Source organism: Rousettus aegyptiacus, unplaced genomic scaffold, assembly GCF_014176215.1.
Source record: "Rousettus aegyptiacus isolate mRouAeg1 unplaced genomic scaffold, mRouAeg1.p scaffold_m13_p_2, whole genome shotgun sequence".
Lineage (NCBI taxonomy): Eukaryota > Metazoa > Chordata > Mammalia > Chiroptera > Pteropodidae > Rousettus > Rousettus aegyptiacus.
In genome coordinates, this window is record NW_023416295.1 from 1,003,642 (window position 1) to 1,030,717 (window position 27,076).

The window sequence follows — 27,076 nt, forward strand, 5'->3', positions numbered from 1 at the left end:
AGCAGAGACGGCCCCTGAGGGATCGGAGAAGCAGAGGGACTGGAAAATGAGATCTGAAAATGACCAGCCCATTTGTCACAGAAGTCGGCCCTGGAGGCCGTTCCAGAAGGTCGCGTGCTACGCAGCCGTCACAGACCTGAGCTGACGGTTCCCAGCTTGGGCACTGGCCTGATACATCAGCATCGTGTGTGAGGCAGCCTGGGAAGAGGTGACCAGGAGAAGTGCTGACTCATGGCCCTGTCTCTTGTCTGCTGGTGACTACCTCTGAGACCGGCACCTGAGGCCCCCAGGCCCAGAGCCTGGAGCCTCCTCCCCTTCCTCAGACGTCCCTGCTTCCTGCCCACTGGGGTCTGCCACTGTCCTCTGGGGGCGGAGCAAACCTTGCCTGGGACCCAGAGAAGGCGGGGCAGACAGACAGCCCTGGAAGACACTGTCCTCTTTCCTGACAAGTGCACAACAGCAAAGGCAAACAATAACCAACAAGGTTACATGTAAATGCTCACCGGTGACGCGAAGCCCTGGGAAGCCACGGTGAACGCGCTTCGCACCGGGACCCCGGAGCCACGGCCACCGGAGTTGCCCCCGCCTCCAGCTCCATGCCCAGTGCAGAACGGAGAGTGGACGGAGGAGGGGGGGGGGGGGAAGAAGGACGGCCAGGTGCGCAGGGCCAGGCTGCCTGGGACAGGCGGGGGGGGCGGGCGGGATGCTTGGTCCTCGATGAGCAGGAGGCCGTCTGCCCTCAGTCCCCTTCTAACCTGCCCGTCCCCACCCTCTGCGCCTCCTCCCGCTCCTTAAACACTGCTGTGGAGTCCCTAAAATCTGCATCTTAACCTGCAGCCCACTCACTACTGTGTCCCTATGTTGGCTCTAACCCGTCACCTGCATGCCGGTCATCTGTATGCCTGTCACCTGCGTGCCTGTCACCAGGCAGCAAACCGAACTCAGCAATACATTAAAAGAATCATACACCATGATCAAGTTGGATTTACTCCTGAGATGTAATAATATTATGTGATAATATTATATCACATAATTTTAATGTGAATAATTAATATTATTCACATTAATACATGCAAATCAATTAATGTGATACACCACATTAACAAATTGAAAGATAAAAACCATATGCTCATATCAATGGATGCAGAAAAACATTTGATGAAATCCACCATCCATTTATGAGAAAAACTCAACAAAGTGGGAATAGAGAAAACATACCTCAACCTAACAAAGACCATATATGACAGCCCTACAGCTAACATCTTAATAAGACAAGAAAGAGACATACGAGGTACCTGAATTGGGAAGTAAGGAGTAAAACTCTCGTTATTTGCCAATGGTATGATACTATATATATAGAACCCTAAAGATTCCGCCCAGAAAGTGTTAGAACTGATCAATGAATTCAGTTAAGTAGTAGGTCACAAAATAAATATTCAGAAGTTAGTGGCATTTCTGTACACCAATGATGAACTTTCAGAAAGAGAAATTAAGAAAACAATCCCATTTACAATTGTGTTGAAAACTATAAAATACCTGGGAATCAAATTAGCCAAGAAGGTAAAAGACCTGTTTTCAGAAAATTATGTCATTGAAAAAAGAAATTGGAGAAGATACAAATAAATGGAAACACATACCGCGTTCATGAGTAGGAAGAATCGACATCGTTAAAATGGCCACACTACCCAGAGCATTCTACAGAGTCAACGCAATCCCTCTCGAAATGCCAATGGGATTTTTCAGAGAGCTAGAACAAATCATTCTAAAATTTATACGGAACCATGAAAAACCCTGAATAGCCGTGGCAATCTTGAGAAAGAAGAAATATGTTGGAGGTATCACACTTCCTGGTATCAAACTATACTACAAGGCTACAGTAATCAAAACAGCATGGTACTGGCATAAAACGGAGACATCGATCAGTGGAACAGAACAGAGAGCCCAGAAATAAGCCCGCGCCTGTGCACTCACTTAATACATGACAAAGGAGGTAAGAATATACAATGGGGTAAAGACAGTCTGTTCAATAAATGGTGCTGGGAAAACTGGACAGATACGTGCAAAAAAAAAAAAAAGGACCATCTTCTCACACCGTTTACAGGAAGAGACTCAAAGTGGATTAAACACTTAAATGTAAGACCAAGAAAACATGGACAGTAAACTCTCTGATATTACTAACGAATTTCTTTTCAGATATATCTCCTCGAGCAAGGGAAACAAAAGAAAAAATAAACAAATGGGACCACATCAAACTAAGAAGTTTTTGTACAGCAAAGGAAACCATCAGCAAAACAAAGACAACTGACTGAATGGGAGAAGATATTCGCTAACGATACATTTGATAAGGGGTTAATATCCCAAATATATAAAGGATTCATACGAAAAAAAAAAACAAATAATTCGATTAAAAAATGGGCGAAGACCTGAACAGATACTTCTCCAAAGAAGAAATACAGATGGCTAATAGACGTGAAAAGATGCTCAAGGTCGCTAACCATCAGAGAAATGAAAATTAAAACCACAACAACCTATTGCCTCACACCTGTCAGAATGGCTAGCATCAATAAATCAAAAAACAGCAAATGTTGGCGGATGTGGAGAAAAGGGAACCCTCATACATTGTTGGTGAGTTTGCAAATTGGTACAGCCGCTATGGGAAACGGTATGGAGGTTTCTCAAAAAATTAAAAATGGATCTACCTTTGGACCCAGCAATTGCACTTCTGGGTATTCATCCAAAGAAAACCAAACAATAATTCTTAAAGATCTATGTACTCCAATATTCATGGCAGCACAATTTACAATAGCCAAGATATGGAAACAACCTAAATGCCCATCAACAGACTATTGAATAAAGAAATTGTGGTTCAAATATACAATGGACTACAACTCAGCCATTGAAAAAAATGAAATCCTACTATTTGCAACGACATGGATGGACCTCGAGGTTATTATGCTGAGGGAAATAAGTCAGACAGAGAAAGATAGATACCATATGATTTTACTTATATGCAGAATCTAAGGAACAAAAAGAACAAACTAAGCAAAAACAGACTCACAAATACAGTGGACGATTTGGTGACAGACAGAGGGTAGAGGGGTTGGGGGACTGGGGAGAATGGGGTGAAGGGTTAAAGGAGTACAAATTAGTAGTTAACAGTTGGTCACAGGGATGCGGAGCACGGCACAGGGAATGCAGTTAGCATTAATACGATGGCCAGGTGGAGGGCCAGGGGAGAGAGGGAGCAAATGGGGGGATGGTTTTATGAACTTTATAAACATCTAACCAATGTACTGTATACATGAAACTAATTTAAATAAATAATTTATTTTAAAAATTGAATTACAAAAAATAAAAATAAAAAATAATAATTTTTCTTAGCAGAATATTAGAAAAGCAGAATGAGATCACCATTGTTTGCCACTGAAATTACTGTGATTCACACGTGGACAATTGAAGGAGTCACTGAGAAGCCTTCAGAGTTTGTCACGGGCTGAACTGGTCCCCCATTCATATGCTGAAGTTGTGACCCCAGGAACTGCAGAATGCAGCCACATCTGGAGCTGAGACTTTAAAGAGGTGATGACGTTAAAGGGTGTCTGTCGGGTGGCCATAATCCAAAGTGCCCGGTATTCTGTAAGAAGAGGACATCAGGACAGACAGACGGAAGGATGGCCACTGCAGGACACAGGAGAGCAGCCTCGGAGAAAACCACGCTGCGAGTGTGTGCGCGTGCGCATCTGTGTACACGTGTGTGCACGTGCACGCGTGTGTACCCATGTGCGTGTGTGCATGTGCACACATGTGCGTGCATGTTTGTGTGCGCATGCATGCATGTGTATGGATGTGTGTGCACGCACGGGTGCGCCTGCGAGTGTGTGTATGTGCACGCACGTGTGTTCACACGTGCGTGCGCACGAGTGCGTGTGCGCGTGTATGCATGTGTGAGTGCATGCGTATGCATGCCTATGTGCATGTGTGAGTGCGCGTGTGTGCGTGTGCGTGCACTCGTGCGTGTGCGTGCGAGTGCGTGCGTGTGCGTGCGTTCACCCTAGCGGTCGGGTTGGAGCTGGGGCGGGGCCGGGGCGTGTTCCAGGAACTGTGCACGAGGCGGGAGGCGCGGAGACGCCGTCACCCTTGGTGCGGGAGTGCGGGGCGGGGACAGGGTCTGGGTTCGCGGCCAGCAGCGCGGACACAGGCCCCCGTAACAGAGGGAAGACAAGCAGGCAGGTCCCAGATCTGGGGGAGGCGGAGGAAGGGGCTTCTGGAAGCTTCTGTCCTCCGGGAAGGGGGAGGTAGTTACTCTGGGGCGGGGGAGGCGGACAATGAGGATGGAGGAGGCCGTACGAAGCGGGCGCCGCCACCGCACGGGGGCGCAGAGGGCCCGGGGCCACTGCGGGTTATGGCCGTGACTTTAAACTACACCGGGGAAAAGGGGCGAGTCCATCTCTCCGGGGTCGAGGTGACGTCGGGGGCAGGTGGGCGCGGAGGGGCTCACGCCATGTGTCCCAGGCTGAGGAAGACGCGGCCGAGACGGGAAGGGGGCGAGAGCGACGTCAGGTGGGGGGCGGGGTCCCCGGGAGCAGCTGGACACGCTGCCGGGTGACTGTTCCGACCACCCCGTGTCCGCCCGACGTGTGTCCGGCCCGTCCGCCAAAGCTTCCATCCCTGTCCGTGGGTGCCCTTGGGGTAGGGGGACCTAAAATGCAAATTTGTCCCGAGACTCCCCGCAGCTGCATTTCAGGAGGCCGTCCCGGGGACTCACATCCGCCCCTGCTGGCACGAGACGCCGCCTTCCTGGGATGGCAAACAGCACCCCTGGGTGACGCCTGACGGCCCTCGTGAGCCCGCGAGCTGGGTGTAGGCGGGGCTGAGTGTTGCCCAGGGTGACAACCTGTGAGAACTGCCACACGGGTCCCTCGTGGTTCTCCAGGGAGGGGACGAGGGCCCAGGGCCGCGCCCGAGCCCCTGCTGCAGGCAGCTGCGCGCGGGCGCCGAGGGGACAGCCCGGCACGGCCACCCCCGCACGGTGCGCGGAGCCGCCGGCCACCGCCAGGCCCGCGCCGCTCCGTGCTGATGTGTTTAATAGAAATTTCAAGGTTCATTACGGAATGTGGCTTAATTAAATGGAGAGGGAAGATAATGAAAAGAATTCCCAGAGGACGTGTAAAAAGCAGCCTGCAGCGGCGGAGGGGGTGCGGCGGGGGTGCGCGGGGCGTGGCGGGGAGGTGCGCGGGGCGCGGAGGGGAGGTGCGCGTCCCGCCAGAGCCCAGCGCAGCCGCGCTGGAGCCTGGGCCCGGCCTCCCGGCCAAGTCCTCCGAAGCGACGATGGCGGCAGAGAGCCCCCTGGGCGGCGGGCAGTCATCGGGGACACGCTGGAGCTCCCTCCGGCTCTCGTTTGGAATTGGGGGCGAGTCGTGGCTGCCCCTCTCCCCCAGGCCCGGCATCACACGAGAGGCCATGGGCGATGTCCTCCAGGGACCCTGGAGCTACGTTCCGCGCCCCGCCCTGCCTCCCCCGCCCCCCGCTTCGCCCCTCACCCCGACTCCTTCGCGCCTTCTCCACCCCAGCCCTGGGAGCCGGAGAACAGACCAGCATCTGAATTCACCTGGGGGACGCAGCGGTGGCCAGCGGCCGGAAGTCCTGCTGGTCCAAGGTCCAGGAAGGGTCCCAGAGTCCTCCAGGGACGCTGGCCAGGCCGACTCCGGACTAACTGACAAACCAGCGAGGGTCCAAGGCGCTGAAACCGGAGACAGAGCTTCCCTCCCCGCGTGACTGGCGTGGAGCGCTCTCGGCCCTCAGAAGAGTGGCACGCGTCCTGGGTCTGCACGCCGGCCTCCCGCGTGCCCGAGACGCCGCGGCCTGTCCTGGCCAGAACCAGCCGCGAGTGCGATCGTGTGTCACAGAGCGCGAACCGCCGCCTCGCCCCGCGCAGGGTCTCGCTGTGCTGGGCGCGGGCCCGGAGACCAGGGAACCCGCGCTGCATCGCGTGGTGCGGGCGAAGCTAGCGCAAGGGTTCACGCTTCCCGTCTAGGGACAAGCAGCCCGCGGAGGCGGCCACGCAACCCCACGGTGGGAACGCCAGGCCTTCCAGGATCCGACGTTTTCAGCAATCCAGAATTACTGTTTTGTAAGTGGCAACGCTGCTACTAAAAACGGAATGCTGTAAACAGGACGATGTCGTTGGTTTCCTAAGACGATCGACATGCTAGAGCCATGCGAACGTAACAGTGAAAGTGAGGTGTTGCCTGGCGAACTTCGGGGTGAGGGTAGGGCTGTCACGCGCGAGTTATCTCGGGGTAGACGCTGCAGCCGCCCACGCCGCTGGCCAGTGTTCTCAGGACTGACGGGAAAGGGGCTAAAAGGCACGAAGAGGAGGAGGCAGAGGGGAGGACCAGGGCGGGCGCGAGGACGGGGCGGGGCGCCAGGGCCGGGGCGGGGCGCGAGGACGGGGCGGGGCGCCAGGGCCGGGGCGGGGCGCGAGGACGGGGCGGGGCGCGAGGACGGGGCGGGGCGTGAGGGCCGCTGGTCCCCGCGGCCACCTGTTCCGGGCCCGTCGCGGTGGCTGCACAGAGGTGCCAGCTTTGTGAGCACACCCGGCCCGAGCGCTGGTTCCAGCACTATCCACGACGCTGCAGTTAAAGCATCGAGTTTAAAAATTACTAAGTGCTGTGTTCGTGACGTTGTCCGGCAAACAGCACATTCTTCTATCCTTTTCACAACGTACCCTTCCCAATTGACCCAAAACCAGAAAGTTCGATGCACCGTAAAATGCATATGTTTCCATAACGAATGGGTGCGGGTCTTTTAAAAAATGGATTTGGGCTCAGAGCAAGCAGCTTCGCCACAGGCCCAGAGCTGGGGCCAACGTGGCTGTCACGTCCAGGTCTCTAAGGGCACTTTCTGGTCCCTTACTCCAGAGTGACTCCAAGGCCACAGGGGCTGTCACGGGGTTCTCCCTGCCACCGAGCTATTTGGGGAGGCCTTTCCTGCGGCTCAGACCGGTCAGTCATCGACATTAGAATCCTCGCCCAGGGCAGCCCCGGGGCTGGGCACCTGCTGTGCTGACTGACCCAGTCGCCTCCTGCGCACCCAGCTAGCTCTGAAGTCCGCTTTGTCCGCCCAGGCCGGCGGGGTCTGCGGGGGGTGCAAAGGAGCCCGAACCCTTTTCTCTGCAGCAGTTACAGCCGCCAGACCTCCTTAGTCAGAGATGAACTTCCTTCCAGTTTTCGTTTCTAACTCTGCCGCTTTAAGTAACGGGCAAGTGCAGCCTGCTGCCCGGAAGACGGTTATTCACAAGCGACTCGAGCAGCCCTTCTCTGTGTGTCACCCGGCGTTTTTAAGGACGAAAACGGCTGGAAGCTGGTTCCGCTCGCAGGATTTGCAACCAGAGGTCTGGCCACGCGCTTCCTCCTGCTGCGGGGAGCTGGGGCTGGGAGCCGAGGCCAGGAGCCCGGGCGGGAGCCGGACTTGCTGCTGCTGTGTGGTAGGGCTCAAGCCAGTTCCCGCCAATGTCCTCTCAGCCCCAGGCCCCTGACCCAAGTCCCTGCAAGGTGAGGTCTGGGCCACTCCGCTGTCCCTGCTGGAGACCAATAGACAGGGACTTGGTCAGCAGGGGAGGAAAGGTGGGCAGGGCCAGAAGCCACAGGAGGACCTGTCACTCTGGCAGGAAGGAGGAGAGCCCCCGAAAGCCTTATCCCTCATCATCTTAGAGGCAGGGAGGGGCAGGCAGGTGGCCTCAGGAATCACACATGATGGACGGCCACAGCCGGTCCCCAAGAAGCTGGGGGAAGGAGCCCAAGCCGGGCTGGAGATGGTGAGACACGGGGAGGACGTAATAAAGCGTGACAGCCGACCAAGCGCCTGGGGCACAGGGGCGCGCGCTGTGCTGTGTGTGGCCGCTCAGGGCCCGGGAAGGGCAGCGCGGCCGCGGGGGCGGAGCCAGGGAAAAGGCCCGGAGCCTGCGTTCGCGGTGCGTCTAACACTTAGACCGTTCTCAGGGTGACCGTCATTTGGGAGTGACATCTCCAATCTACCCGACGTGTCCTGGGGTTCATCATGCTAAGTCACACCCCAAGTTCCGGGCTCTTAGGGCAAGTGGAACTGGCAAGGGCCTGCCTCCGACAGACCCTTCCCCGGAGAGGCTGCGGAGGACGGCCTCAGGAGAAAGAACGTCCCAGAAGCGCGGGCGGGGAGGGACTGAAACGTGCGTCCTGTAACCGCTGACCCAGAACCGGCCATCACGGCACACCCCGACTCAACGAGGAGCGGGGTGACCCGCGCGGTGCTGCGCGGACGTCAGGAAACTCAGCACCTCCGAAGCGTCTCGATCGCTCGCTGCTGGGAGGCAGAGCCCGTGTTGAGCCTGAGTTCAGGCTTTGAGTTCGGTTTGTTCGCTCAGATTTCCAGGGAAGCCCCCAGAGGGATGAAACGGATCGCAGTGTGGCCATAGTTCAAAACGCAGGAGGGAACATGGAATTTCCGGAACCAGTTCTGAAGGCAGCGAGAGACAGGGAGCTGCAAAGTGGGGAGACGCTAGGAAGTGAGACGGCGGAAAAATTCAAAGTGTAGCGGAGTCACAAGGAAATAAGTGGACAAAATTCGACAGTTAAAAATGTGGTCAGATTCGGTTTTTAAGTTTTAACCCAGTTATATGCTGTTTAAAAATGCATAAAACTTACGTAAATAAAAAGTTGTAAAAGATAAAGAGGAATCCCATCTACGGAAAACGTAACTTGAAGGCTAAAATAAGCCGAGACTAGCAGGACTCACTAGTGAACAACGGTAGACGTTCGCTTCAGCAGGAAACAAAATGGACCTGATATGACCATACAATGTGTAAGGCTTAGACCAGTGGCATTCTAATGAAGAAGGGTACGTGCCATCCTAGTAAGAAATTTTAACACGGCCTCTCTCGTTACCTGAAAAGTCAAACGCGTAATAAAACTACGGAAGATCTGAGTAATACGATAAGCTGGGTCTGATGAAAATACATAGAATCCAACACCTAACAATTATAAAATATACATTCTTCTCAAGTATATATGCAACACTTATGAGAATTGACCACTTTAAGTTAGAAACCTGCCATTAAAATTATGTAATTTCTGTACATTTAAAATCACATTTCTAAATGATTACCTCAGGAGTCATAGATTAAACTTAAAAATTTTTTTTAATTTAAAAATTTTTAGAACTGAAAAATTATGAAAAGCCTATACATATAAAAACTTACGGATGTAGCTAACATTAAAATTTTAGGGAAATTTCTAGCCTTAAAATTCTTTTATTTAGAAGAAAGGCCGTAAGCGAGCGGATGGAAGCCCACAGCTGGCCGCGGGGGAGCAGGGCGCCCCCAGGCCGAGGGCGGAGCGGCCGCCTGCAGCGGACACCCGCGACCCCACACTGGCTCGCAGCGGCTGGGCCACCGGCGTCCCGGTCTGACGTCGGATGGGAGCGTCGTGTCTCCTTGCTGTGGCTGAAAACGAGGCAGTGCCACGAAGCTCAGCTTGTGCCGCGCAGTCTCTTCCCGCCTCATGCTTCTCGCCTGTGAAGCTCCACGGTGGGTCACTCTCTGCCCTCGGGGGCGGCCGACACCCGACGCTCCCAGCCTTACCTGCCGGCGTCGCTCTCCTGAGCTGCGGGGGGGGGGGGGGGGGGGGTCGGGACACACGTCTCAGAGTAGGCGTCTTACGGGCGAGCCGCCAGGACCCAAGGGCCCCCCACCCCCCGTTGGGGCCCGTGTAACCGCCAAACACTCACATCTGACACAAACGCTAAGTTGCCACGAAGCTGGGTCTGATCAGCAAGCGAGCCGCCGTCCACCGACCGTCTCAGGAAGAGAGATGCCTCTTAAAAACACTGATGATATTAAAACCGCAGCGAGCTGTCGGTGCCCACACGCCCGAAGGGCTGAGAGGGGCGGGGAGGCCGCGAGGTGCTGGCGGCCGCAGCGGGGCGGACCCACTTGGCGGTTCGCACCCAACCGGGCAGGCCGCGGCCACGCGGCCCAGCGGCCTGCGCCTGGCCGTCTATGCCAGAGAGGGGAAGACTCCGGTGCCCACGCGGCCTGTACACGCGCGTTCACTGCAGGCGAGTGCAAATAACCCGGACGCCCCGTGCCTCGAGCACGACGCAGCGACAGCGAGGAGCAAAGCGCCGAGCCCTCCACGGCACGGCCGGTTCCCGGGGTTACGCGCCGAGGGAAGAAGCCGGGCCCGACAGGCGCACAGCGCGGCCCCACCTGCACGGCATGCTCATTGTGGGGGCAGCGAGCGGGTTAGGGGCGGCGCGGCGGGGGCTGCGGCCGTGACAGGTGCGGGGGGGTGGTCCGGGGGGCGGGGGGGGGGGGCCTGCTGCTCCGTGTCCTCACTGCGGCGATGGAGCCAGGAGCTGGCACGTGTGACTGAACCAAGTGGAACTAACAGATGTGGCTGGGGGCATGCGCAGCCCGTGACGTCCGAGCAGGCGGTGCTGGCGATGCCGTGGGCTGCGGCTGCGCTCGGGGAGCTGGGCGAAGGGCCCGCGGACCCTCCCAGCCGTTTCTCACAGCTGCATGTGGGTCTACGGTTCTCTCCACATAAAACAATTTTTAAAGGGAACCGAAGTGCAGTGTGAATTCAGGGACAGAGTGTTGAGCCTTGAGGATCAAGCACCCAGGTGTGTGCATCCCCGTGGCTGCTGTAGCAAACTACCATGAATTCGATGGTTAAAAAATAAAAGAAATAGAAACGTGTCACCTCGCAGTTCCGGAGGCCAGCAGCTGGGCCTCCGAGCAGGCCGCCGCCCGCGGGCCATCTAGCTGAGTCTGCAGCCTCGCGGGCCACGTGTGTCATGGCCCCATCCCCCTCCCTCCCTCGTCCCCTCTATCTACAGTCTCCTCTGCCTTTCTGAGGACACCTGTCCCTGGGCAATCCGAGATGATCTCAGCTCAACGTCTTTAACCTGGTCGCACCTGCACCTTCCTGCAGGTGAGGTCGCATCACAGGGTCTGGGGGCTGCGGTGCGGAGGAGCCACCGTTGCGCCCATGGTATGGAGGATGCCAACCGCGCCCACGAACTTAAGGACCCCAGAGAGGATGGGACCCCGATTCTGCAGAGGAACCTGTGTGACCGCGGACAGAGTGCCAGCCTCACAGGCCCCGCTATGTTCACCGCCAAGTTCCCTGGGAGAGGCTGGCAGTCAGTGGGCTGCGGGGACCTGGGCTCGCCTCTCACTGAGTGACAGTTGGCCCTCGGGCCTGTCAGGGAGACCTCCCAGAGCGCCCTGGGGTCCCACTGCCCAGCCTGCAGGAGCAGGAAGGTCGGGACAGTCGGGTCGTGCAGTGACGTTCCTTTGGTGACGTGCCGCAGAACAGGAAGTGGATGTGGCCTGGGTGAACAGGCCCGCCAGCCCTGCGGACACTTGCCCACCGGGCCCCGGGGCACTCACCACACTGAACGTAAACCCCAAATGCAGACACGGCAACCGTTCGGGATAGCTCGAGTTTGTGACTCCTCAGGAAGGTTGCCGCCTGCTCCGTGAACAGACGCGTAATGACATCACCCACTGAGGGCACTGCATGCCAGACCCGCCTGCTGCGCGGGGTGAGGTTACCGTCCCCGCTCCGGCTGCATCCCAGACCACGCCCTCTCGGACCACGCCTTCTCGTGCGTCCTCTACGCCTGCGCGAGGGGAGGAGCTTCTTGCTGGTTCTCCGCACAGGTAAGCGCTGCTCCGTCGCAGGCGTGGGGAGGGTCCCTCCTGACAGGGTGGGCTCTTGCTCTCCGTCCCCCGACCCCTGCCAGCCCTCCTCCAGGACATGCCAGCTCTGCCCAGGGGCAGGTTGGGCCTCAGGATGCCCTCCCGGGTCCAGCCAGCTCCTGCCTGGCCTGCCGCATACACCGAGGCTCCACACGCATGCGCGCGCACACACGCAGGCGCCAGGCGTGCGCACGCTCTCGTGTTGCCTGCTGCCCCGCACGCCCCTCTGACCCCTGCTGCTTCGTCCTGCAAAGCCGTCTCCCAGTCAGCAAGTCACAGCCCCATAAGAAATTCAAAGAGAGGCAGAGCGGTTGGGGACTGTGACAAGAATGCGTCATTCAGGGGCCGTGCCTCCCCAGGGACGGCCGCGCTGCGACGAGAACGGGAGTCGGCTTTTCATGGCCCAGGAGGTGTCAACCCGACCCGCAGCCTTGGCACACTCGGCAGAGGACCAGGGACACCGCCGCGCTCGGTCACCAGGTCAGCGACCGGCTGGTGGGGAGGACGTGGGAAGCCAGCGTCCTGCCCGTGAGCAGGCAGCCTCTCCACGGAGCCTCGGGCTGCAGCTCGGGGGTCTGTGTCCAGCTCCAAGGCTCAGGGTGAGGCGGGCGAGGGCGGAACCAGCAGGGACAGCTGTGGGGCTCCTGCGTGTCCCCTGTGGGGCAGGCTGTCCACGTCCACCAGAATTTCGTTGGGCGCCCTTGTTGCACATTACAAACAGCTTTAAGTTCCCAGACTGGAGGTGGGGACCGGGCTAGGAGGCAGGGACAGAGAGGGCTCCCCGCACCACACCCAGCCGAGGCCATGGCCACCCCCACCGGGCTGACGCTGACGGAGCCTGTGCCCCAGAGCTGGCCTGTCGCCGTCAAGCCAGGCTAAGCTGTCCAACCCGAGGAGCCTGTTCCGAAGGCGGAGGCCCAGACGGGGATTGTTTAGTCCACGGCAATTTTAAGAGCTGAAGTAACAGTTTCTCAAGTTTCAAGGCGTCCACCCACGGCCCTAAATGTAAAACAGAAAGCCCGGGCCTTGCAAGGTTCCAGGGGCTCGGATGACGGGGCTGGCGCCCTGGCGGCCCCAGCCCGGAGCCCGCGCCACCCAGCAGAGTGGCCGGGCCGACGTGGCACCCCGGCAGCAAAGGCGTCTGCGGTGCTTCTGGAATCGGCGGCTTCCGCTCTGCCCACCTCGGCGACCATGCCGAGCCTTGGCACCGGGTCTCGCCCACTCTGTGGGGACCGGTGCCCCGAAATGTGGAAGGGCGAGGGGTAGGCAGAGGCCTCCCCATCCAGCGGGGCGGGAAGTGGGGGGTTTGCCCGGGTCCAGCAATAGCACAGCTGTGAGGTGGGGGGTCAGCTCGCCCCTCCGGAGGGCCCCGGGCCACCAACGCGTATCCACCCCCTCAGCGGGCGACCGTGCTCCCCATGCACCCCCACTCACTGCCCTCTTCCAGCCTCCTCCGAAAAGTCCACTCCGTGTCGGTGCGGCCGGGTCGTGGCGCCCGGCGTCCGGCAGAGCAGAAAGGACGGCTTCCCGGAGAAGCAGCCGCTGCCGGCAAGGCCACCGCGCCAACAGCCATGCCGTGCAGATGGCGGCAGGGTGCGTGTGCATGTGCGTGCGTACGGGTGTGTGCGTGTGCCTATGAGTGTGCACATGTGTGTATGTGTGTGCGCGTACGAGTATGTGCATGTGTGCCTGTGAGTGCGCTCATGTGTGTGCGTACGAGTGTGTGCATGTGTGTGCCTAAGAGTGTGCACATGCATGTGCATACGAGTGTTCACGTGTGCGTGCATGTGTTGTGCGTGTGCACTTTGCGCATGTGTGCACACACATGTGTGCATGCATGTGCACGTGTGTGCCCTAGTGGTTTCTCTGGAGAGCCCTGGCCCATAAAGCCCTTCAGCGTGACGTCACAGGGAGGAGGAGCGAGGGCCTGAGTTAAGTCCTTTGCAGACCTGTCCCTCAGGCGTCGGCTGTGAAGTGGGGCGATTCCTGCCCCGCCTTGCTCAGGGCAGCTCCAAGAACTGGGGGTCGCGGGAGCCGGGGTGTCCTGAGCGTGAAGCAACCGGGATGCGTCGGGGACGCCGGGACGCGGGCTGGCAGCACCGCGTCCGCTTCCAGAACACGCGCGCCCGACGGGAAATGCCTGCTCTCCCTGTCCTCGGCGCCCCCCGCCCCCAGCTGCGCCCAGCACCTCGGCGAGCGGCAGGCACCAAACACAGGTGTGACCTGCGTTTCCTAGGACAGGCTTGAAAGTTTCTGCGACAGGCTGTGTGTGAGACGCGCTCGTGAGGGGGTGCGGACACCGTCCCTGGGCCCCGTGGGGGGACAGGCCGTGTCGAAGAGGAAGAGGAAAGGGGGAGGGAGGTGAGGCGTCACCACCCAGGGTCTGGAGCCGTCGAAGGTCAAACCTCAGGAAAGAATGAGGCCCTGGAGAGCCCCCCCCACCGAGGTCAGGGGCGGCGGGTCGAATCCAGGACCCCCTGCTGGCTGTCATTTCTGCAGATGCAGCAGGGTCTCGGCGGAGATACTTCGTGCCACGCCAGCTCGTCCTGCACTCTGCCAGGGCCCAGCGTCGACATCTCCAGGGTCTGGAATGCCATCGAGATGAAGCCGAGAAAGACGCAGGTCCCGCTCAGCCCGGACGGCCTTCTGGTACCCCCGCCCTGGGCAAGAGCCCGGATGGGGTGGCCACTCCGAGGCCAGTGTCCTCCCTGCAGCCGCTCCGGCTCCTGTGCGCTCACGGCTCGGCGCCTGCATGAGAGCTCCCTGTGAGGCGTGAGGGGCTCTTCAAGGCTGTAATATAAGTGAAATGATGAGTCTTGCTTCCAGAACGTTCTGGAGCCTAGAGCAGAGGCTGGGCAAGCCGGGATGAGGGGCCATCTGACAAACTGCTCCCTAGTAGAAGAAGCTGGTGGGTCATCTCTGAGGCCTGACCCCCCCAAGCCCCCGGGGCCAGCACACAGGGTGAGGAGGGCATGGAACGGGAGGACGGCGGAGGGGGCTCAGCCTGGTCTCCCTGCAGCCGACGTGGGCACAGTTTACTGATCCAGAAGGCGGCCGCCAACGTCACCTAGCGCCCCGCCCCTCCTCCATGAGGACAAACCCAACCCATCCAGGACCTGGGGACCCGCCGTCCCTTCAGAGGCTCGTAAGTGCCCTAAGCAGCAGCGTCACCTCACACTTAGCATGTGCACTGGAGAACCTTGCCTCTCACCGGTGACCAGGGAAAAGCAGGTTCCAGCAGCGAGTGTCACCAACACTCACCTCCATCCCAAGCCGAGCGGCAGCCAAGTCACCAGGAAGACAGCTCCGAGCAGCTGCACTGCACTCAGCGGCTATGTTCGCACGTCTCCCCTGTGTCAGGCTTCCAAGCAGGTGACCGAGGCAGCGCGAGACCGCGCTACGAGCCGCAGGACAGTGAGGTGCTGGGCGAGGCGGGGGCGGCGGCCGGGACAGCATCGCGTGGCACAGCTGCCAGCCGTGTCCAGGACGTGGAGGGCACGCGCTCGCTCCGGAACGTGCCGTCTGCAGCCGGCCCCTGGCATGATGCGGCCGCAGGTCGAGATGGGGCAGGCCCCCCCCAGCCCTGGGACACAGCGTCGCCTCCGTCTGCCTGGGGGTCCCACAGCTCATCGCGTGATTCCTTTTCACGAGGCGAAGGGCAGACACGGCGCCAGGCTCACGTGGTCCTTGGTCAGCCTCCCCCCAACGTGGTCCGTGGCTGAACGGCCGTTTCTGCACCTTCGGGTGCAAGGTCACGCATCACCCCCCAGCTGTGCGGTCGCCCACTCGGCTCGGGCGTCCGGTAAACCGCGGGCCGGCTCTGTGCCTGGCGGCGCGTCCCCAGACTGAGGGTCAAGCTGGGAAGAGCTGCGGCTGCCGCGGCTTCCACGACCTTCAGGGTGGGTGGCACCACACTGCATACAATCGCAAACGAGACTCCCTCTCGGGCCCTCCTGCCTGATGCAGAAAACCACAAAAACCATTGAAACAACTGTTTCCAAGACTTTGGACGTCAGGGAACAAAGGACCGTGACCTCGAGATGAGAAGCACGGACGTGTGGCCTGGCTGGTCCCAGCCATGCGCAGGGAGGGGGGGATACGCAGAGCCCAGTGGGCCCCTAGACTGAAGCACTGAGGGCCCAGGCAGACGCAGGTGGCCAGAGAGCTCTGGGGCTGGGGAGGAGAGAGAGAGATGCACGCACACCTGCACACACACGTGCACACACACTCCTGCGCGGAGTGTGCAAGACCCCCAGGTAAGGCCGGGGAGGCTGTGTTCCAGGCGCCTGGCTCTCAAACCTGCCAACGAGCTCAGGGCACAGGTCACGTTGACTGCCGGAGGGCATCTGTCACAGCGAAGATGGCACACCCTGGACCCTGTGATGCTGCCCGGAGTGGTCCCAGAGACCAGACAGAGGCTCCTGCCCACTCTGAGCCCAGGAGAGGGCAGGCGGGGCAGGTGCCGCGAAGGGGCTGGGCGCAGGGGGCGCGAGCCCGCGAGTCGCGGCTCAGGGCTCGCTGGCCTAGGCCGGGGCGGCGGCCCCTGAGACGTCACTGGCGAACGGAAGGCTGATCGCACAGGCGCACACGTCCCTCGGAAGAGGCCCCACCCCGCCCTCTGCCGTCATCACAGCGCTCAGCCTCGCGGAGCACCGTGCCCTGGGACGCAAGTGGGACTCGTTTCCATCCCGTTTCAAGGGGAACACACAGTGTACATAAAGAGAAAGAAACGAATCGCTAATTAAATCCTCTTTAAATTTAGTGCAAGATGAAACAGAAACTTATGGAATCTGCACGTTGGCACGCGGCCGAATCCCTTTCTGAAAAATGCTAATTTAGGGGGGCTGGACTCTTCCCCACCGCCTGATGGCGCTACGCCGAATGACGCGGACTCTGGAGGTTTCGGACGGACCTGGGGTGGCCTTGGCTCCTGCAGGGCGACTGCAGGGAAGGCGGCCAGACCCGCTCGGTCAAGGCACGAGCCCCGCCACCCTGGGGTTCCCTGTCCAGGACACAACTGAGGAAGTAAGCCAAAGACGGGGAGACCGCTTCGCCTCTGGAAGGGCGGCGGCCAGCAAGACTGTCGCTTAGGGAGGGGAGCTTGTCCTCCACGGGTCAGCACCCACGGCTCCCCGCTCTAAAGGAGGGGCGCAGTCAGCGCGTGGCCACGCCCCCTGACCCCTAACTTCCCGCCACCACCATCCCGCAACCCAGCCGCTGCAGGCCCGCCAGAGGCTGCACAACAGCCATCCTGCTGGGTGTCAGAGACAGACGTGTGTGCACACACATGCACGTGTGTCCATAGACGGGTGTCTGTGTGCATGTGTGTCCATGGGCGTGTGTCTGTGTGCCCATGTATGTGCATGGGCTTGTGTGGACGTGCACCTGTGCCTGTGCGTGCACACGTGGACATATCCACACACACGTTTTATCAACGATTTTAATCAAATATATAATGTTAACATAAAGACCAGGCCGTACGTATTTTTCAAGGACACTTTTAGTCTAAATTTCAGAATTATTAAAATTAATAGCAAATACAGCCAGTAATAAATACTAAAATTTTTAATCAAAATTATTTCAACAAAGCTGATTTTGTTCAATTTTTTGAAAATTAAATCATGGCCAGAAATGACACCTCACTCCACAGAACTCGTCCGTGCTCGGAGAAGCCGGCGGGCGGGTCCGCGCACCTGCCTGGAGCGGCCAGGAGCGGGCCCGTGCACGCAGTGTCCTCACAGCACAGGGCCCAGGGCGGGGTTTGTGGGGGACAACCTGTGTGTGCACCACGCACACGCACGTGAGGGTGTGCCTGTGTGTGCACGGCGCATGCACATGTGAGGGCTGTGCACACGTGTGCGTCATGTGGGGAGGGTGTGTGTGGATGCGTGAGTGTGTGTGTGCACCTGTGACCATGCCAGGCGGAGCCCATCACTCTGCTGGCCTCTCTCCAGAGCACATGGGCTCCTGCCCAGAGGGGCTTACGTGTCCCCTCCCATGTCCCCCACCCCCGGGCCATGGGGCCAGCGCCCTGCAGGCGGCGAGTGCCCCTCCCACCCGCCAGGGGACCAGCTGGTCTGGCCCTGGGGCCCTCTCCCCCTGATGTGCAGTTTCAGCCCCGAGGGGGGGGGGGGGGCTGTGTTTTCTGTTTGGGTTTGTTTCTGAGTTTCGGTGGCAGTTATTAATGTTTGTCATTCCCTCAAAAATTACAGCTGTTGCGTCGTCAGTGGAGTTAATTGCTGCTCTTCAGCGGCTGGAGCGGCAGTTTAGCACCTGCTCATAGAGACGGGCGTGAGGCTCGTTGGAAGTGACCAGATTCCCCACGGCAAGTGGGACTGACCAGGGCAGACGTGGACCGTGCCGTGCACACGACCTCCGCACTGCTCGTCAGAACGGGCCTTGTGCAGTGTCCTCTTGCTACTGTGGCATTTCCCACGAGGGTCTCAGATGCACTCTGAGCGGTACGCCCATGTGTCGCAGGACGGCAATGGGGCAAGGTGCTAGAGACGCCGTGCGTGGGCCTGCGGGGCTGGGGCAGGACTGGCCGCTGCCACCCGCGGGTGCCCAGGCAGCCATCTCAGTTGCTGGCCCTGGTCTGGCAACAGGGCGCCCAACGGGATGTGCCGGTGCCTGGGGTGACCCCTGGCCGGCTGCGCAGAGGGACGTGTGCCAGCTCAGAGCGTGGCCCTGTGCCCGTCCCCTGTGCACGCAGCTCTGCCCGACACGGCCATTCATTCACGGTGCTGGCGAGCCGTGAACGCCGAGCCCCACCTCGGCTCCAGCGCTGCACCCCTACCTCGCGACGTCCCCCGCCACGCACGCACATGCATGTGGCATCACTGACAACCGAGGGCCCACTTCGCCTGCGAGAAAGAAGCACTTTCTCCAAAGCAGGGCCCAGCTGTGGGCGGGGGTGTCAGGGGCGCCTACACGCCAGACACCGGCACACAGCGAAAGCAGGCGAGGCCTTCCTTCCCCGGCCACGCACCGGGGCACCACCACCGGGCCCTGTGGTGCTGCCGCCGGTCCCTCCTGAGCAGGTATCTCTGGGGACAGGGATGCACACCTCCTTGCGGGCCGAAGGAGCAAGAGGTGGCCCAGAAGTTCCGGGGAGTCGCAAGCTCCGTGTGGGGCCCCGTGAGCTGCACGCGCCCCAGAGGCCTGTTCCTGCAGCGCCCCGTCCGGCAGGTCCTCGGGGGTCAGGCGTCACTAGGACAGCGGCCCTGTCCACTGAAACGCAGCTCGCACCCTGCTGGAGGTGCAGCCCCTGGGCCAGGAGAACGCTGAGGTGATGTGCAAACGTTTCTCTCGGTCCCGGATTCTGTGCTGCAGAAATGACTCCTTACAAACAGCAGAACCTCCAAGTTAGACAGACGGGGACAAACTCTGCAATGTGCTTGTCTGCCTAATTCAGAGGCACCACGATGCGCTCCATTAGGGCGTCAGCTTCTCAGCATCTGGTGAAATGTTTGGGGTGAGAAGGGGAATGCTTTTTGGCAAATTAAGATGAAGCTGAAAAGGCCAGTTTGCTGGCTTGTCCCCAGCATCTGTCACTCTCCCTTCATCTCCGTGTGGCTGTGTCCCGCTACTCGAACTGTATGGCTCGCCCGTCAGAAACAAACTGCCAGCAAATCAGAGACTGAAACCCCGAAGGCAGGGAGAAAGGGAGCGGGCGTACCCGGCCCTGCCGGACCCCGGGGGTGAGCTCAGCCGCCCTGGTCCCTCTCGCCGCCCTCCCGCCCGGGCGAGCTGCGGAGATGCTGGCCTTGCCGGCTGCATGCCGCTGTGTACCGGGGTCTGAAGCCACCCCAGGACTGTCATCCAGACCCTGGCTCCCGGCCGCCCCCACTCTTCCCGTCTTGTTTCGCCAAAGCCTCTTGGAAGGAGCATTTTATAGCCGGGTGGGGCGCACCTGTCTCCAACACCAACAGCCTCCTGGCACCAACAGGGAGCCAGGTCCCCTCACCCTGTGCCCAGGGGAAGGAAACGGGTCAAGGGCACCGGAGTGAAAACTCGGGCTTTCCCCTCGTGCGCGACTGTTGGACTCCGACAGAGCCAGCCCGCGGGAACCGGGGGCTCTAGTCCTGGTCACTGCTTGTGATCAGTGTGTCTGCACGAACTCCCACCAAGTGCCACGTGACTAAACCAGTGCCCCGGGAATACAGACCGAGCGGGCACGCTGAGCCTGTCACCGTTCTCATGAGTCACCGGTCCTCTGGACACCTCCAGACTTGGGATCCTCCCATTTAAACCAAAACTGGGGAGTCCCAGGCGTGGCCCGCAGGGGCTGGCGAAGGGAGAGAGCCATGGACTTGAACACCGGCGTCAGCAGCTCAGCCGGCAGGAGACAAAAGGACAGTCACCTGTGTCACTTGCACAGACTCTAGGCTCTGTTTACATGCTCACTTGCCCCCTCGCACAGGGCCAAGCCAGGCGGTGGCCTGCCCCTCAGGGCCCCTGGGCGGTGGCTGCGTGGAGAGCAGAGCAGGCAGCCCTGCCGCTGCCTGGCCCCGCCTCCGTGGAGCTCGGCTTTCCCTCGCCATGGTCATAGAGATTCTGGCTGCCCCAACATGAGCAAGGCTCAGCCACACCCCTGTGCTCACATCTTCAGGCCTCACTCTGAATTACTTTGCAATCTTGTCCAGCGTCCAGCGTGGCCTCAGGGCCCAGCGCGTGGCCTGGCCATGACGGGTATTCCACAAAGGCCGGCTGAGCAGAACGCTGCCTTAGGTGTGTTTAGAAGTACCATCTAGTTGAAGCATTTAGGCTGCTCTTTAAATGTTCACTATCATGGGTCAACCATCAATAGCCGAGGGACACGCTGGGAGGGTGGGCGAGGCAGGCGGTTCTCCCCAGTGCCCGTACTGGGAGTGCTGAGTTTTCTAGGTTTGTGCTGCCGCAGTTTCCGCTGCGGCTGGAGGGGCAGTCAGGGTGGAGGGGCGGTCAGGGGGCGGGACAAACCGCGCCCTGCCTTCCTGCTCAGCCTCTGGGCGCCCCTCTGCTGTCCAGCCTCTAATCCCTCCCTCGTCACCAAGGACAGGGTGTGCTCTGCCACCCTCATAGGTCGCAGCCGGACATCAGAGCCACAGCCCCAAAAGTGGGTGTTTGTGCAGCCGCAGGACTCGGCGCGCTCCGCCTCGTGGCCTCTCGCTGTGGAGTGGGGCAGGTGGGGCAGGTGGTGCGATCCCATGGGATGGGGAGTGGGACCACTAGGAAGGGGGTGCCGGGAGTGGCAGACAGGGAATGCGACAGATGTGTAGAGGCGGGTCCGGGGCCACCAAGGCCTTGAGAGTGGGGCCTCTGCTGGGGTGCCAGCGGCCAGCAGCCCCTCAGACTTCAGTTGAAGTTGGTCTCTGTGGCTTCCAGACCAAACAACGCAACTAAGGTGGTCGCAGCGCCGACCTTCGTCCGAACTCCCTCGGTCTCCCCCCACCCCTCCCCGGCTGCTTCCTGGCCAAGGGCCCTGCCGCCCTGGACCCCTAGGAGCTGCCGTGGCTAATGGCCGCGGAAGCAGGGTGTGGGAGGACGCCGTACGGCTGCGCACCACAGGGGAGCGCTGCGCGGGGGGCGCGGTCCTCGATCGAGTACGCCTCGTCTTTCGTCTGCCCTTTCTCCTCTGGCCTATTTGGGGAACTTAGAGCGCTTGGCCTCGTGGATTTCCTTACACAGCCGGGGCTCAGACAGGTGCCACCACCGCCCTCCCAGGAAGCTGTGCAGCTGGGTGCACACGCTCCTCCGCCTGCTGCTCCGACCATCAGGGGAAGCACCCACCCCTCACTCTGGGCAGGGGCCCAGGGCCCCACCCAAGTGCCAGGCCCCACTGTGCAGCCTGACCTGCCACCAAGTGGGGAAGCTTCTTGTGGTGGGACTTCAGCACGGCACAGGCCCCCAGGGGAGGCCCCTCGGGCCAGAACCAAACGCAAGGGAGAATGGGAAGCCTCCTTGCAGCAAAGAGTAGGGACAGGACGACCTTCAGCTATGGCATGTGGGTTACTAAAGAGACTGTTTTCACAAGCTGGCCATCGCTGATTGGCTGGCTCATGAGGATAAGCCATCACTGATTGGCTGGCTTGCATGAAGATGGGCCTCACTGATTGGCTGGTTTTAATGAGGATGGGCCTCACTGATTGGCTGGCTTTCAGAAGCACATGCGCTGGTGGGAAGCTCCGAATCAACTAGGACGGGTCCTGATGGTGAATGTTTTAACATGACCAAAGTACCGCTGGCACCTCCCTAGGAGGACGGGCCTTCTCGTTCACACATGGCTCCTGACGAGAACAGCTTGAGTGGGCCAACTCGTCCTCTGATGCAGCTGTGAGTGATCTTGGCCCCAAATCCTAAGAGTTACGTGGGTCTAGCTCGCACCTGGGCCGGCTGCTGGCCCTAATGATGGTCAGTGTTCGCTTTATTGTCATGGTGGCCACCAAGTGCAGCTGAGCAAAGCCGGCTCCGCTCGCGCCCCCTCCACCCAACCCCGTGTGCCTCGGGTCGCTCCTCTGGGTGGTGGCGATCGCACTGCTGTCTCCTTGGACCGCTGTGAGGATTCAGAGAGCACAGCATGAGGGCTCCGTCGAGGAAGGCAGGAGCTGGCCAGGCCACCAAGGCTCATGCCTCGGGAGACGTGATCGCCGGGGAGGCAGATGTGCCTCGGCTGCGGGTCTGGCAAGGAACCCCTGGGAACCCTCGCCGGCTCGGCCTGGGCGGCGAGTCCTGTAGGGCGTGCCGCGGGAGAGAGTCTGTCTCCCTGTCCTGTTGGGGAGTAAGTCAGAGGCACTGGGGACTCGCGGCCCCAGGGCGACGTGCGGGGTCGCCCCTCCCCACGGACGGCCCCTGGCGGCCCATGACGCCGCGCCGGATCCCACGTCTGCGTTGGGTAATCACTGAGGCCGATCACGTTTTGGTAACATGGAGTGACATCTTTTGAATCTCCGCATATTGCTGTTTTCACTAAGCCACATGTAACACTTCAGAGTGCCAAATGCTTTTTAAAAAATAGATCTGGCTCTGAAGGGTGCTGCAGAATCACACTGACGGAATATGGCTTCTATGAAAACACCGCATGTCACCGAAAAACGGAAAGGCTCCTTTGGAAAGAGGTTTTGCGGAGAGACATTCACTCTGGGCCACAGTCGGGGGTGGAAGCCTGAGCGAGGGGCCTGCCACCTTAGCTCTGGGCCTTCAGCCTCCAGGGCACACTGCCCCACCCGCACCCTCCCACCCCCGCCCTCCGGCCACCCTAGTCAGCCTTGTGCCTCAGTGGGCGGTCATCACTTACAAGCCATGGTCCCCAGACATGTACGTGATGCCTGTGGCCCACCCAGGCGTCTGCATGTTCCTCGCCTGCCCCTCTCATGGTCTCCCTGCCTCTGAGACAGCGCCACCCCCCCCCCACACACACTCCCGGACTCCCCGCCAGCCTTCCCGGCGCGTCTCCAGGACTCGGCTCTCGGCTCCCTCCACCTCAGCTCCTCGCTCATCCTCCCCGGCTTCCCAGGGCCTCGCTCCTAGGTCCCATCCCCAATGGCCGTCTCCCCTCGTCCTACACAGACGGCCCATTCTCCCATCTGAGCCCTCAAACGAGGCAGAGCAGTAAACGGATCAGGGCTGCCCGGGTTCCGGGAAGGCGGAGCGGGAGCGCAGGGCATTGTCGAGGGGCGCAGAGCCTTCCCGGGCACTGTCATGGTGGGTTTGTGACAGCACGCAGCTGTCGAGGCCCACAGAGCCTCACGCCGGGAGAGTGCGCCCTGAAGTAGCCCGTGGCCTTGGCTACTAATAATCTATTAATATGGCTTCATCAATATAGCAAATGGGCCACACTAATGTGACATTAATAACGGAAGCCGTGGGGGTGGGGCGGGAGCTCCGTGCTTCCCATGCAATTTCTCTGCAAACCTGAAAATGCTCTGAAAAATAAAATCCGGTTGTAAAACTCCCTTTCCCTGGTGACTTTCCAGTGGGTGGCCTAGCCAGGCTAGAACTCAGAGGGGCGCCGCGCGGGAAGCTGAGGCCAGGGGCTCCATGCGCTTCCTGCGGGCGAGGTTCCGCAGGAAGTGCGGGAGTCGCCTCGCCCACGCCGTCTCCGAGGCACCGGACAACGGATGACGGGCTGTCTGGGGCGTCCACCTCCCCCAGCCCCCCACTGAGGCGGAGTCGCCAGAGTGAGAAAGTGAAGCGGAAAAAGGTTCTGTTAGGAGAAGCCGCGAGGCAGAATGCACAGCCTCTGCAGGCTCGGTCACCGCCGCCGCTGGGCCGCAGGGGACAGGCGCCCTGAGGCATGAGCGCGCCTGCTCGGGGTGCAGTCACAACATAAGGGTGCTCGCGGGAATGCGGTGGCGTGAACGCTCTGCGGGGCAGAGTCAGAACCTTGGTGACAGCTTGGCCTCCTGCCTCACCAGCATTCACTGTAACTCCTTACACGGCATTGCGCTCCGCCGTTCAGATGCAGACCCTGCTGAGGATGAACGCAAGACCCCTGTCTGTAAGCTCAACCTCAACGACCCGAGCGGTAAACTGAAAAATTCTCAAAGTGGCAAGTGTGCCATCTAAGAAACCAGAAACATAAAAATGATGAGCATTCCTATAGATTAGCAATTATTAGAAAAATTCAAAACAAAATTTAAAACAAACATTAAATTACAAATTAAAACAAAAATTCTTGGCCGTCCGCTTCCTACAAGCCCTTCAGAGGGTGGATCTAGTTTCCATATTTAATTCTGACCGCCTGAACCACCTGTAACACACAGAAAGTTCCACTCTTTATAAAACTGACATCACAGATCGGTAGAGACAGGATGGACTGTTCAAAGTCGGTGCCGGGAAAACAGTTTACCGCTTGGAGGAAAAAGTCAGGTGGATCCAGAGACAACAAAATAAATGCAGACAGACGAAAAGTTCAGCTATACAAGAGGTGTGTGGCGTGAGTGGACGTCGATCTGGGCGATTGATCTGGGTAACGGAAAAGCCTTTCTCTGCCCAAAGGCCAGAAAAGAAAACCATTGAGGAAGCCCCTGGCAAGCCCAACTCCATAATAACAACAAAAAAAGTAAATTAAATAAAAAGGCAAATAGCAATCTAGGAAAAGCCGCTTCAGCGAACATAACGAAGACAGGGTCGACGCCATTGACGCCGAGAGAAGGCTCGCACGTCAACGGCGTGGCCGTCAGTCTCCGAATGGCCCGCACAACCCCTGACTCGCTGGCGCCGGCTCCCGTACTCTATGCCCCTGTAGTGTGGGCAGGACCTGGGGCCTGGGACCCGCTTCTGACTGCGGGAACATGACCAGGGTGACGGGTGTGATCGCGTAAGCAAGCAGGTTCTTCTTGCCAGCACTCAGTGGCCACCTCGGACTGCTCGCGCCCTGTGCTGCGGAGGCCCATGTGGCATGGAGCTGAGGGCGGCCCCAGCCAACAGCCAGCCAGGACCTGAGGCCCTCAGCCCAGCAGCCACAGCACCGAATGCCGCCGACAATCCCGAGGGCCCAGAAGCAGATCTGGCCTCGCTCGAGCCTTCGGATGAGATGCCAGCCCCACCGATGACACCTGGACTTCAGCCTGTGAGACCCCGAGCAGAGGGCCCTGCGGAGCTGTGCCCAGGATCCCGACCACAGAAACAATCACGTGTTGTTTCAAGCCACCACCGCGGCAGTGATTTGTTACGCAGCAATGCACAACTAACACGAATAACAAAAAGACACACCCAGCGAGAGCCGCACCCTCTCGCTCCCAGCCACGGTTGCTTCTGTGCTTTGCAGCCAGCCTTTCTCCTTTCCGGGGCTTGCCCACAGGACTCCCCTAATGGGCTTCCCGCTGGGAAACAGCCTCGGACAGTCAGGACCTCTCAGCACCGCCTGCCATCAAAACCACAGCGGAACCGCTCGCACCGAAGTGTTGGAAGCACCGTCATGAGCTGGCCAGCCCTCCCGAACATTCTTTCCCAGTCATGCTCTGCTCGAGTTTCTCCTCCAGGAGGGGATGAAGCGGGGAGGAAAGCTGGCCCACATGCAGACCTTGACCACACTCGTCATTCACACGTGAGAGAAAGAACACAGCTTTCCAGCGTCACGGAGACCCGCGGCAGGTGTCCAACGAAAGGCAGCCCTTTCCCACGCCTCTCCCTGACTCTGAAAACCCTGCCCGTCGTGCTCGAAGACGTGGAGAGGGCTCCGCGGCTGAACATCCGCCACTCTCTTAAGAATGTGAATCCGGTTTTTGCTGAAGAAGTTGGTGTGAGTGGCTGGAGAGCTGGGTGGATGATGGGTGGATGGGTGGATGGATGGGTGATGGGTGGACAGGCGGATGTGTGGGTGGCCAGATGGGCGGCTGGGTGCATGGATGGGCAGGCAGGCACACAGACAATGGATGAATAGACGGATGGTAGATCGGCAGATGGAAGGACGAATGGTTGGATGGAAGCATTGATCAACTGATTCATCGATGAATCCATTGGTTGTGATGAGTCTTTTTGCATTTCACAGGCCCCAGTGCGCAGACGGCTGGACCAGGGGCCAGTGGGCTGGCCTGCTGGCGTCTGCCTGGAGTAGGGACGGGGCACCTCGCGAAGGGCAGGGGAGCACGGACTGGCCCAAACACAAGGGCGATGCAGAGGGCAGTGGATGTTCTGTGATCCAGGCCCTCAGGGGCTCGTGTCCACATCCTCTGGAGGGAGGGCCACACGGCAGCCACCAAACCTGAGCAGGGCAGTCTGCTCGCCCTCTGCAGCACGTTGGGCCTGGAGAGCCTCGGCCCAAGGGACCGCAGCCCCCGTGCTCCCGGTCCTCTCAGTTGGGTGTCACCTGGTGCCACAGGGACATGTCAAGGCCGGGGACCTCGGGGACTTTTCCCTCCAGGGCGAAGAGAGCTTCCTGAATGGGACAGCCCAGCGCACACAGGAGGAACGTGGTCTGAGCCCATGGGAGGTCTGGGACCACCCAGGAGCCGAGGCAGAGGGCTGGCAGGCCCGGGCCCTGCCCCTGCCACACGGCTCCCTCCATCCCCCCCACTCTCCTCACCCCCGCTTTCTGTGCACTGCCTGAGGGGCCATCGAAAGTGTGACAGGTCTCTGCAGGGAGGGGCTGGGGGAGGGCTGGACCACAGATGCTGGATGGAGGGGATCCAAACGGCTCAGAGCAGATTAGGTTTGGGACTCTGTGTTTGCTGGGGAGGAGGCAGGGGCGTGAAATTTGAGCTCGTCTTTAAAAGATCTTAGAGTGAAAATACATAATCTTTTAATTAAAATTTTGCTGAATTTTGCCTTGAATTTCCCCATCTGCTGCCTTCATTACGTGGAGCCCTGACCCTCGCTCCGAGCCATCTGTGCTCCTATCTCATTAGACCG

General features: G+C 59.6%; 1 long non-coding RNA gene across 1 annotated transcript; it reads left to right on the forward strand.

Annotated features, from left to right (window-relative positions):
* The first annotated feature begins 10,965 nt into the window (after positions 1–10,965).
* LOC107510556 lies at positions 10,966–17,292 on the forward strand. Its single transcript, XR_004955949.1, has 3 exons — positions 10,966–11,704; positions 12,103–12,223; positions 14,243–17,292. It is a non-coding gene; the product is annotated as an uncharacterized LOC107510556 (long non-coding RNA).
* The last annotated feature ends 9,784 nt before the right edge of the window (positions 17,293–27,076 follow it).